This window comes from Diaphorina citri, unplaced genomic scaffold (assembly GCF_000475195.1).
Source record: "Diaphorina citri unplaced genomic scaffold, Diaci psyllid genome assembly version 1.1 scaffold352, whole genome shotgun sequence".
NCBI classification, from domain to species: Eukaryota; Metazoa; Arthropoda; class Insecta; order Hemiptera; family Psyllidae; genus Diaphorina; species Diaphorina citri.
The window spans coordinates 212,220-223,992 of record NW_007377787.1 but is presented as its reverse complement, the minus strand read 5'-3'; the positions used below and the strand labels follow the sequence as shown (position 1 = coordinate 223,992).

Genomic DNA, 11,773 nt, shown 5'->3' with positions numbered 1-11,773 from the left:
ACTGGTACCGAAAGCCCACATGGGGGTTTTGAGAGATGTGATGAGTTTCTGTACACTGAACCCCTATAGGGCTTTTATTTCAATGTATTTCTTATGGGAATCTGACTGTCCTGGAACAGAGCTATAACTTGACACACTTGGCACGAGCACAACATGCCAATTTTGGCTGAACAAGGTTGGCAGAGTACAACATGTCATATAAAATATTGCGGCGATGAACGTGTTAAATAGGAAAAGGCTAGGAAGATGAAGTAACTTGACACACTTGGCACGAGCACAACATGCCAATTTTGGCTGAACAAGGTTGGCAGAGTACAACATGTCATATAAAATATTGCGGGGATGAACGTGTTAAATAGGAAAAGGCTAAGAAGAAGAAGAAGAAGATTCTATTTGATTTCTAACTTACCCAAGCTGCAGCAGATTTGCCCAGTTGTGACTTGCCACTCTTGTCGTCATCACTCAAATCATCGATGTCTGCTAGTAGAAGTTCTTCAGACATATTCAGTGTTCTGTTATATGTTAGAAGAATATAACTGTGTTAATGGTAAGCATACTTAAATGCTAGTCATAATTGTGTGAAGTTGAACAAACTTGCTCGTCACAAATGTGGTTCCCCAGTTAATAACACCTCGATAGCTTGAACTCGAACCACCAACCCTCAGATCCGAAGTCCAATGTGTTAGTCTCTACACTTGTCTACAGAGTACAGAGTCTACACCGGTTATTTAAAATGGACGAATTTCCGAGTTCAATTTTTAGGGCCTATTAACAAAAGAACACTTTCTTCACAATTTTAAGCAATACCACTCAAAGAAAAGCTTAAACTGAGGATACGTGAATTCACTTGCAATGTGTGATGTGTTTTTTGTTTGTATGTAAACAAACAAATTGTTGCCATGACAACCACGGGTGACTAAACACATGTCGCTTAGAGAAGCCTAGTCAGCTTGGAGGGAGTGTCTGCCTTGTAAGCCCCAGGTCGCGGGTTGAATTCCCGCTCGGAGCGAACTTTATCCTATTAAACACCTAAACAGATAAGGTTCGTTCTCGGAACGGCTGGCTTTCTCCAATCCTGTCCTTCCCCTCTCTCTTTGTTTTCGGGACCATGAAACCTCCGTTGTTACAGTTCCCTCTATCAAATGAAGGCACGAGAATTTTTTTTTTTTTTTTTTTTACGCAGTATAGGTTGTTGTACAATGTATATACCTATATAGTTACCTACCTACCTACCATTTATTCAGGTACTTGGAGTACATAGATAGTAGATGGCATCAGCTGAAAATTCATGAATGGAAAAGAAAACCTAGCAGAGCGGAAACCGAAGATAAACGTGAAGTTGCACACAAAACGCACGCGGTATGATTAAAATCACTATTATCTGAACTATCAGTAGTACAGTCAAACCTGGATTTGGAAACTTTATCCCTGAATTAGAGGCACTCTGACCCCTAAATAGACTAGTACAGTCAAACCTGGATTTGGAAACTTTATCCCTGAATTAGCGGCACTCTGACCCCTAAATAGAGTAGTACAGTTAAACCTGGATTTGGAAATTTTATCCCTGAATTAGCGGCACTCTGACCCCTAAATAGCGACAGAACCGTACGTTGTGGCTCGGCCCATTCTGGAAATAACCTCCCCGCAAAGTTTGTGCGAATTGGGAAGAAAACTCGAATCCTTAGGAAAGTGAACTTTTTCAAAACATATTCAGTTTTTAAAAGAAGGACAGAAACATAAGTCTAAATGAGACCAAGTGACGAATTTTTGGTTCTCTTGAGATCTCGAATATCCAGATTTGATTGTACCTACAAATCACATAATGATGATTATCATGAGTATGAGGTGTTCCGCGCTGATAATCAATGTAAACCAAGTCTAAATAGATGAGTGTCAGGCGAATTTCCAAGGAAGATTCACATTGCAGCAAACGTGATGAAAATTGAGTTACTTATGTAACTAGGCTGGTAAAACGTGGCTAAATGTCACAACAAAAAAAGTGACCTTTTTCATTTCTTTCATATTTGAACCTCCTATCTTCCTAAAACAAGACTCGATCAAGTAAAAAAAAAAAAAAAAATCGAACGCGGGCAAAAAATCGATGAAACCAATCTCTGAAATTGGTTGAATAAATCGGTCTCAATAAGAACAGATGGTGGACGTATGGCATGCATATTGAAGAGTTGCAGAATCTGCGGATATAGATATAATTTTCCAATGTTTCAATACATGCAGAAATGTTTCAATACACTGTATGTAGTGCAATTATAAAACTTTAATAGCATCACTTGAACGTTGGGAACACGGTAAAAATGCACTGATTACACCAGGCATGGAACCAACCAACCAACCGACCTCAGTGGTGATGTGGTTCGGACGATGGGCTTTGGATCCGGACTGATCCGGATGTTGGCGGTTCGATATTTAGAGTATCCAAGTCAAATAGGGTCTCCTATTTTGTATAATGATTACTGGTGGTTAACCCGTTCTTTGTATACAAAGATGTTGCGTTCTAGTTTGGATCACAGTGGCAGTCGAAATTAGGTTAATTTCCTCGCTTGTTTTGGCATTCTAACATCGGATGCAGCCATTTGAATGCCAGTGGCAGAGGAAAATAGGCTTCCGGCACTCAGTCCCGAAAATGGAGTGCAAATAGCCCAATTTGGGCTGCAAACATCCCATTTTTTCTCTGAGTGTACCGGATCAGCGCGGCGTAAGAGGCATGACTTTGAGCGCCGCCGTTTTGAATCAGGATGGAATGAGATTTTCAGTTTTTCAGGGAGTTTAAAGGCACTGTACAATTGATGAGGTTTTTAGTGCTGGAGGTTTTATACTCCATTCGGCGACTAGCTAGCCGCCTCCTCACATGAACCTCACCCAGCCTGAGTGCGTCCCGGAAAAGCCAGTAGCAGGCGATAGCCCTGATTGTCTCCCATCCGGATACGAACCACGCGCAACTGTGCTTAACTTCAGTGAAAAAATGGTAACTGGTGCATTCAGCGTGCTATCGCCTCTGGCCCACGCAAAAGTGTCTGGTGTTTTGCTGATTTTTGAAGTGCTGGTTTTTTTCCTTAAATCAAAAGACAAGTTCCGAACTTCCGAATTATTCTTCAGACCCGAGAGCTGCTTATAAGCTTAGGTAGGTATATTAAGAGTTACACTGATAAGTTCTGCTCGAATGCGTTGGCTAACCAATCAATCCGTTTTTTCTCCTACTGACGTGAATCGAACCCGGGACTTTCGGCCGTCCCTGACTTGTTTCAATACAGGCAGAAATGTTTCAATACACTGTATGCAGTGCAATTATAAAACTTTAATAGCATCACTTGAACGTTGGGAACACGTTAAAAATGCACTGATTACTCCAGGCATGGACCTAACCAACCAACCGACCGACCTCAGTGATGATGTGGTTCGGACGATGGACTTCGGATCCGGACTGATCCGGATGTTGGCGGTTCGATATTTAGAGTATCCAAGTCAAATAGGGTCTCCTATTTTCTATAATGATTACTGGTGGTTGACCCGTTCTTTGTACCGGATCAGCGCGGCGTAGGAGGCATGACTTTGAGCGCCGCCGTTTTGAATCAGGATGGAATGTGATTTTCAGTTTTTCAGGGAGTTTAAATCAATCCGTTTTTTCTCCTACTGACGTGAATGGAACCCGGGACTTTCGGCCATCCCTGACCCTGCAAGAATAACGTCACATTTTGACTGTCTGTAAGTTCTGAAACCCACATTATGAAAATTAGACATTAGAAAAATTTGCAACCAAAAGTAATTCAACTCTTGAACGTTATTTGACGAAAACTCATTTCTGCACATGCGCAGCAAATTTTGGTTGCAAAACTCTCTATTGTTTTAACATTACTCTGCTTATCTACTATTATTTTGTTTTACCTTACTTTTGTTCATGGTGTTACTTTCTTTGCACCTAAAAAATAACCTTCCCTCTGTGATGGTGTCGAACTGCCCCAGGGTCTGTTCACAGGGCAGATTCTCATTCAGTTAGACTCGCCGTCCAGTGCCGAAGCTATAGCGTCCGGACGGCACAAGAAAATTATTGACTGTCTTCTCGACAGCACGAAACGGCGCTACGTCGAAGTGTTCCCCTGTACGGGCGGTGATGTGCGGTCTTTGGAAGATCTGGTGGGCGCCGGACCTATCTTGAGGCCTTCTACCCTATCAACAGGGTTGACAACTATATCCCCGATGTCCAATGTCCCGAAATCCCCAAATTTGAACAGCCCAACAGTAAATTTGAACAGCCCAACAGTAAATTTGAACAGCCCAACAGTAAATTTGAACAGCCCAACAGTAAACTTGAACAGCCCATCAGTAAATTGGCAAAGCCCAACATCAAATTGGCTAACCTTCCCAAATTTGAACAGTCCAATAGCAAATTCGCAAACCTTCACAAATTTGAACAGCCCAACACCAACAAAGAGTGTGTCCTCTCAGTCAGTTCTTCCTTGTCCTCATTACCGATCTGGACTCCCTCTGTTTGCCACTAACCATCAAATCCCCGCCGTAAATCCCTTACATCCGGCCCTCCAAAATATTTCCAGTCCATCGTTTGTCCAAGACTGGTTCAAGTCGCAGCAAGGCATTCGTCTCAGTGCAGCCCATTTGGCCAGTCTGCAAAATGCCAAGATCAGTGGACTTTCCTCGAACAAACCCATGTTTTGTTCTCTCAAGGTGTGTCCACAGGTCCACACATAGTCCACGGGCGGTGAATGGACGTTGATCAACGACCGTCGACTATGTGTGGACATACTTCTCTCAAGGTGTGTCCACAGGTCCACACATAGTCCACGGGCGGTGGATGGACGTTGATCAACGACCGTCGACTATGTGTGGACATAGCTTTTTAGGATATAGTCACTAGAATGTGCTGCCGATTTTCTGCGATCTCTCTTTAATTCATAAGCTCTAATAACATAAGACATAAGTTAACTAGAGTGAAAAAGACTGCAACTACTCCAAGATAAGGTAATGAACTCAATTCCTTTGATCATTTTATTTGTATAGTCTACGAATACTCAAAAATTTGTACCTATTCGTTTTCGATTGCAAATATTTTAACGGCTTACCTTCTGGTGTTCTAGTGTTGACCCAGCACCTAAATGGGAAGTATTGTGTCTCTTCTCGCCCATCTGATGAGAGGCATATTACGGGATGGGCATGCTACAACACAGACCACATGCGTCTAATGTAGCAGATGTTTCAGTGAAACACTCATCTTTTAAAAAATACACAATATTCATTTAATTTTTAAACATGCCCGCATGCATCTCACAAAATTTCAATCTTTTGATTGAAACGAAAATTACATTCCTAATATTCCTATACATCCTCAGGCGACGTTTGATCGGTATGTAGATACTTTTTTGGAAATCTTGGAATTGATAAATAATTAATACCTATTGTAGGTATATGTATTGCCAAAAAAATATTGTTAATTTTGGACACGTAAGTATTTTGAGCTGAATTTAAGACATGTAAGTGCAAATTCTTCTTTTGGGTGGGATATAAGGTTGATTTATTGCCCAAATGCATCATGCGATGAAATGATGAAAACATAACTGCTACTTATCAATCTTTGGCCGTTCTTCACTCTGCCAAGACGGAGAAAATTTCAGTTTTGTTCTCTTAAATTTTTCTCAATGGTGTGTCCACATAATCATTTGGACTTTTGTCTTCAACGTTTGACTTTTGACAAACATACCTACCTTTGTTATCAATAAACTTTAATGGTGATCTCAAAATAGGTAGGTACATATTATGTATACCAAAACTCAAAATGTAGCTTAGTTGGGTTGCAGAAGGCTTTGCGAATTGCGATTGGGGGATTACAGTTCGAATACCAGCAAATGCTTTTTTTGCCTTCGCAGCAATTTTGCCTGCTTACTTATTTCTCCCTCCATTTGTTTGTACCTAGAAGTAACTTTTGTGTTCCTTATTTGTGATCTTATTTTTTATTTTGGTTTAAGGATTTTTTTTATTTATTTTGGTTTATGGGAATTTTTTCTCTCGTTTTTGATTAAAATTATTAGGTGTTGTTTTTACATTACTCTTAATGAACTATAATTTTTGTTTTTATTAACCTTTTTTGTTCTGTATCATTTTGTTTACATTTTTACTTTCTTTTGAAGACACTTTGCTTTGCACTTTTTCTTTATTATTATTTTTTTCATGGTCGATTTCAGTTGTACTTATTCAATTTCTTCCTTTTTCCACTGAATTTCAGGTTTCCTTTTTCAAATCCGAACCCGGTTCTTGTGCCGTCCAATTCGGTGACGCCGGAGTCCTGTTCGTCAAAAACCACGACGGCACTGCCTCGGGCAAAGCCTTCGTTCTATTCTCGTCCGAAATCGATCTACTAATTGCCCTTCAAAAACGACGAGAACTTATCCATGACCGCTATGTCGATCTTGAACGAAGCTCCTGCACCGAAGTTCAACGACAGATGTTCGCGTCGATTCTGGCGCTTTCGTGCGGGTTCGTGGAAACTCGAGACTCAACCGATCCTATACGAGAGTTGCCGAACGTGAAGCCGTTGGAGCTGAATGAGAGAGGGTGGGTGAAGGATTGTGTGCATTTGTGGGGACTCCCGTTTCGAGCTTCGGTGAGTTTTTACCAGGTCTACAATATCACGATTGTGTGCATTTGTGGGGACTCCCGTTTCGAGCTTCGGTGAGTTTTTACCAGGTCTACAATATCACGTTGAAGAGTTTGCTCTCGTATTAAATGTCTAGGCAGGGTCTCAGATCATGCTCATAATGTATGCACAATATCACGTTGAAGAGTTTGCTCTCGTGTTAAATGTCTAGGCAGGGTCTCAGATCATGCTCATAATGTATGTTAACAAAATCTTGGTCGTGAGATTATGAATGGAAACATAAGGCTATCAGTTATAAATTCAAATGTCAATATTAACATATTACTAGTTGGAAGTCACTAGATTGCTAGATTCCAATAAAATAAATAAAGTTTTGGGATAACTTTGATTTTGGCTCGTGTTTCTAATTTCCTAAACAATTTAGTCCATTTTACCATTTTAGTTTTTACTTTTCTTATCCTTATATTACCTACCTTTATGTTATGTAAAGAAAGATGCCTAAGGAGTTGATGTTGTTTTCGCGTCTATTTTCCAGATTACAGATGTCATTGGATTTCTGGGGGAGTTTGCTAACTTCATTGTTCATGAGGGCATTCACTTTGTCTACACTTCCAAGGTAAAATTTAGACATTTAACTAATTTACCCCTTTAAGTAGTGAGTGATATGTTTGGTTTTTTAGTTAGGTCAATTGGTTTTTAGACTTTCAATGGGTGAATCGGCTTTTGGTGAATTATTTTTTTGGTTTTTTCTTTTGGGGAGTTTGCTAACTTCATTGTTCATGAGGGCATTCACTTTGTCTACACTTCTAAGGTAAGATTTAGACATTTAACTAATTTACCCCTTTACGTAGTGAGTGATATGTTTGGTTTTTTAGTTGGGTCAATTGGTTTTTAGACTTTCAATGGGTGAATCGGCTTTTGGTGAATTATTTTTTTTTTTTGGTTTTTTCTTTTGCTAATTTGTTGCTACACTTTTTTGGCTGCGTGTTGAAATGGTTATGGGGTTATGATTCTGCAAGAATAACGTCACGTTTTGACTGTCTGTAAGTTCTGAAACCCACATTATGAAAATTAGACATTAGAAAAATTTGCAACCAAAAATAATTCAACTCTTGAACGTTATTTGACGAAAACTCATTTCTGCACATGCGCAGCAAATTTTGATTGCTAAACTCTATTGTTTTACCATTACTCTGCTTACCTACTATTGTTTTGTTTTACCTTACTTTTGTTCATGGTGTTACTATTTGTTTTCATCTTTCCATCTATTCTTCTTTACTGTTTTTTTTTTAATTTTACCTGGTGAGGAATTTAAGTGTCTTAATTAATAATGCATTTCTCTTGGTACTTCAATAACCTGGGTTGATCATGATGTTGTTGTTGTTGTTGTAGTGGTGTTTGATGTTCTTATATTCTAAATCACCTTTATGTATGTTGTGCCTTGATTGGTATCATAAGACAATAATGAAATTACTATTAGATTGTACCTACATTTTCTGATTTCTGGTTCCTCTTCGGGTCCAAAGCGTCCAATGCTGGGCCTTTTTCTCTCCTTTTTGGCCAGCCTAGTCAGCTTGGTTGGTAGCTTGTCTGTCTTGTAATCGTTAGGCCACTGGTGCGATTCCCGCTCGGGGGCGGATTTTATCCTGAACGGATATTGTTCGTTTTCGGAACGGCTGGCTTTCTCCTATCCTATCTTCCTTCTCTCTTCGATCTCGAGACGATAAGACCTTAGCAGTCACAGTTAAGACCTATGTTTAGTGAATCGTATGTATCTGCCGAGGTCTTATCGCTCCGAAAGCGAAGAGAAAAGGAAGACATGATAGGAGAAAGTCAGCCGTTCTGAGAACGAACCTTATTCGTTCAGAATAAAATCCTCTCCGGGCAGTAATCAAACCCGCGACCTAGCACTTCCAAGGCAGACCCTCCAAGCTAACTGGCGAATCGAGTTAAAACTCAGAACTCTCTTCGTTCGTTCTACCACAGGTTTTACGTTCAAGGTCAGGTTTTACTATTCAACTCATTCATGTGCTTATTCTTTTCATTGATAAACTCGAATTTTTCCTTCGCTACAGGTTTTACGTTCAAGGTCAGGTTTTACTATTCAACTCATTCATGTGCTTATTCTTTTCATTGATAAACTCGAATTTTTCCTTCGCCTCTCGCCAACGTTCATATCACGTTGAATACACCAGTTCTCGTCCGATCACTGAAGTTAAGCAACGTCGAGCGTGGATAGTACTTGGATGGGTGACCGCTTGGGAACACCACGTAACGTTGGTGTCTTTTTTTTCCGACTGGTCCTAATTTTTTCAACTACCTTGGCATTAAATGTTCGAGGTCCACTTGAACATACGGGGTAAGGGGACTTTCTAGTCATATTCTGGCAGTATAAACCATACCTAAGATATTCTATTCCTTTCAACATGATAGGCAAAGCTGTGTCCACACACAGTCGACGCCGCGCCGTCGATCGACAAGGTGAATCTATGTTATCGAGGCCGTGTACGGTTTCAGTCAACGCGACGTATGATGTGTGGACACTGGACACAGCTGAAGACTTTACTGATCACTGAGGAGGAACATTTCGCTATTGCATTCAACTAGAACAAAAACATGGTCAAAAGATAAGGTAGGTGCACTAATTGAAACAAGTCTGGATTGCAGGTGACTTCTAGTTAAAATCATAACCCCGCCCCCTCTTGTTTTGTCAGCTATTACCAAGTTTCGGTCACATCGGTAAACGTCAAAATCAGAGAATTTTACCTCCCCGATGGAAAAATTATCCGTAAGCCAGGATTCTGTCAAAAAGATAATATCATATGTACAAAGTTCAACATCGCGTTTTAATTTGTCAAGTCTGCTCCGAACACCACCTACATTGTGAAAATAGCAAGTCAAGGATTTTTTTGAAGAATCCTGTTCCTCGTGTTTTTTGGAGAGATGACAGGAGCAGGGGACTTCACACTCTTCGGTGAAGCAGTAGTTGCAACACTACTCCCATTCTTAGGCTTAGCCTTGGCACCAACACTTGAAGCACCAGAAACTGCCACAGAGGTAGAGGCAACCGGAACAGTAGCAGTAGCAGACTTCCCTCTCACAGCCTTGGACTGAGAGCCCTTAGCAGCCACGGGCCGAACATTACCCCGAGATGAACAAGCCATCTGATTTTTATCGGGACTATCAGAATTGAAATAGTCAGTCACGTGAGACTTCAAAAGCTTTCCAGAAAACAGCTTGACAAGAGCTCCCTCTGGCCATACTTCTTCACTGGAGATCAGCACCTTCTCAGCCTCAGGGACGATAATGTGAAAGGATGCGTAAGAGTCATACTTGGTCTTCAGCTTCGAACACTTGACGGAAGACAGCTCAGGCGCACCAGACCGCAAATCCTCCCCCAACTCTTTGGCTGAAATGTCAGGATTAATCCTTGTCACGAATATTTGGGAATATCGGACAGAAGGGACAGAAGAAATGTCAGTTTTCTTCGAGCCAATAATCTGGAAGGAATCAGCCGTCCTGACGTCACCAACAGCCACTGCACTCCCCCCACTGACAGCAGCACAAGCACGACTACCGTGAGATCTATCACGCCGCACCGCACCTGCATACGATTGTGACGCAACTCCCTCCGACTCATACCGCGCTACCTTGTCATTGAGTAGAGCGATGAGCTGTTCCTGCTCAGCGACCCTCTTCTCCAACTGAGCAACATATTTGTCAATATCAACAGTGACACGTGCTTGGGTGTCAGCACTAGCCATTGTAACGGGTAGATACTGTAGGTAAGATGGGATCAGCAATAATACTATGTATGTATATTGTAGTATAAGTATAGTATGTAGAGGTGATGGATGTCTAGCACTGTAGGAGAAGTACTTCAAGGTCAAATTTTGAAAATTAGTGATAGGGGGTCCCCCTAGATAAGACTACTTGTGATATAGATACGATATGTATACACACTAGACTAGATGCACGTAGCACAAAGAACAAAGACCGAAAATATAACACAAGATAACTTTTTTAAAAATCGTTATTTCAAAAAACTAATTATATTTTTGGAATTAGCACAAAAAAGTCAATAAGTAGATATACGTCACACAAAAAAATACTTTATAATTACATTGAAAACAAATAAAAACGAGGAGCTAATTTTATACGATGTAAACAGTAAACAGATTATGGTATGCTACGACACAGACCACATGCGTCTAATGTAGCAGTTGTTTCATCGCTACGAAATAAAAAACGGCGGTGAAACACTCATCTTTTAAAATGTAAAAAAAAAACTTAGATTGGATTCATATTAGCATTTTAGAGTGGATTCTCAATTCCTCATTCGTGCTGAGAACTGCAGGTGAATCCGAAGAATGAATTTCGAATTAAAATCGTTTACAAGTAATCAGCAATGCTGTTAACGTGGGAGGCAACCTGCATGTAGATGGGGCAAATTAAGAATTGGAGTAGGACGTTGAACCTGGCGATTTGCGATCCCAAGTTGGAATGTCTGGCTACACTAGAGGGCAAAAAATTCGGTACACTTTGCATTTTCATTCCTTTCAGGCCGTTCCCATTTATTGTTCGGGGGGGGGGGGGAATCGTGTAGTGGGAACACTCATTAAATTCCATTACCCAGATAAGAGGACAAACCGGGAAAAAATCGGATGAAACTCGCAAAATAATGAGAACAGGCATTTTATGTACAACAAATTGCATACACAAAAGATACAGGGGGTTACAAACCATCTCGTCCCTCATTCCAACTCATTCATTCGTTTGTTCTATTGATATACCCCTATTTTTCTCTCGTCGGTTGCCAACGTTCATATCACGTTGAATACACCAGTTCTCGTCCGATCACTGAAGTTAAGCAACGTTGAGCGTGGATAGTACTTGGATGGGTGACCGCTTGGGAACACCACGTAACGTTGGCATTACTTTTTTTTAAAAACCAATTTTTACCGTTCAAATTTCATTTATCTTAGTCAGCTCCTTTTGAGCGCTTGGTCGCGGGTTCAGTTCTTGCTCGTGGGCGGACCATATCCTAAGCTAATCAGGCAAGGCTCGTTCTCGGAACGGTTGGCTTTCTCCTATTCTGTCCTCTCTTCGCTTTCGGGACGATAAGACCTTAGCAGTTACAGTTCCCTCTAT

General features: G+C 40.7%; 2 non-coding genes across 2 annotated transcripts; both read left to right on the top strand.

Annotated features, from left to right (window-relative positions):
• Positions 1–8,786: 8,786 nt before the first annotated feature.
• Positions 8,787–8,905, top strand: LOC113466896. Its single transcript, XR_003391157.1, has one exon. It is a non-coding gene; the product is annotated as a 5S ribosomal RNA (ribosomal RNA).
• Positions 8,906–11,437: 2,532 nt separating this feature from the next.
• LOC113466895 lies at positions 11,438–11,556 on the top strand. Its single transcript, XR_003391156.1, has one exon. It is a non-coding gene; the product is annotated as a 5S ribosomal RNA (ribosomal RNA).
• The last annotated feature ends 217 nt before the right edge of the window (positions 11,557–11,773 follow it).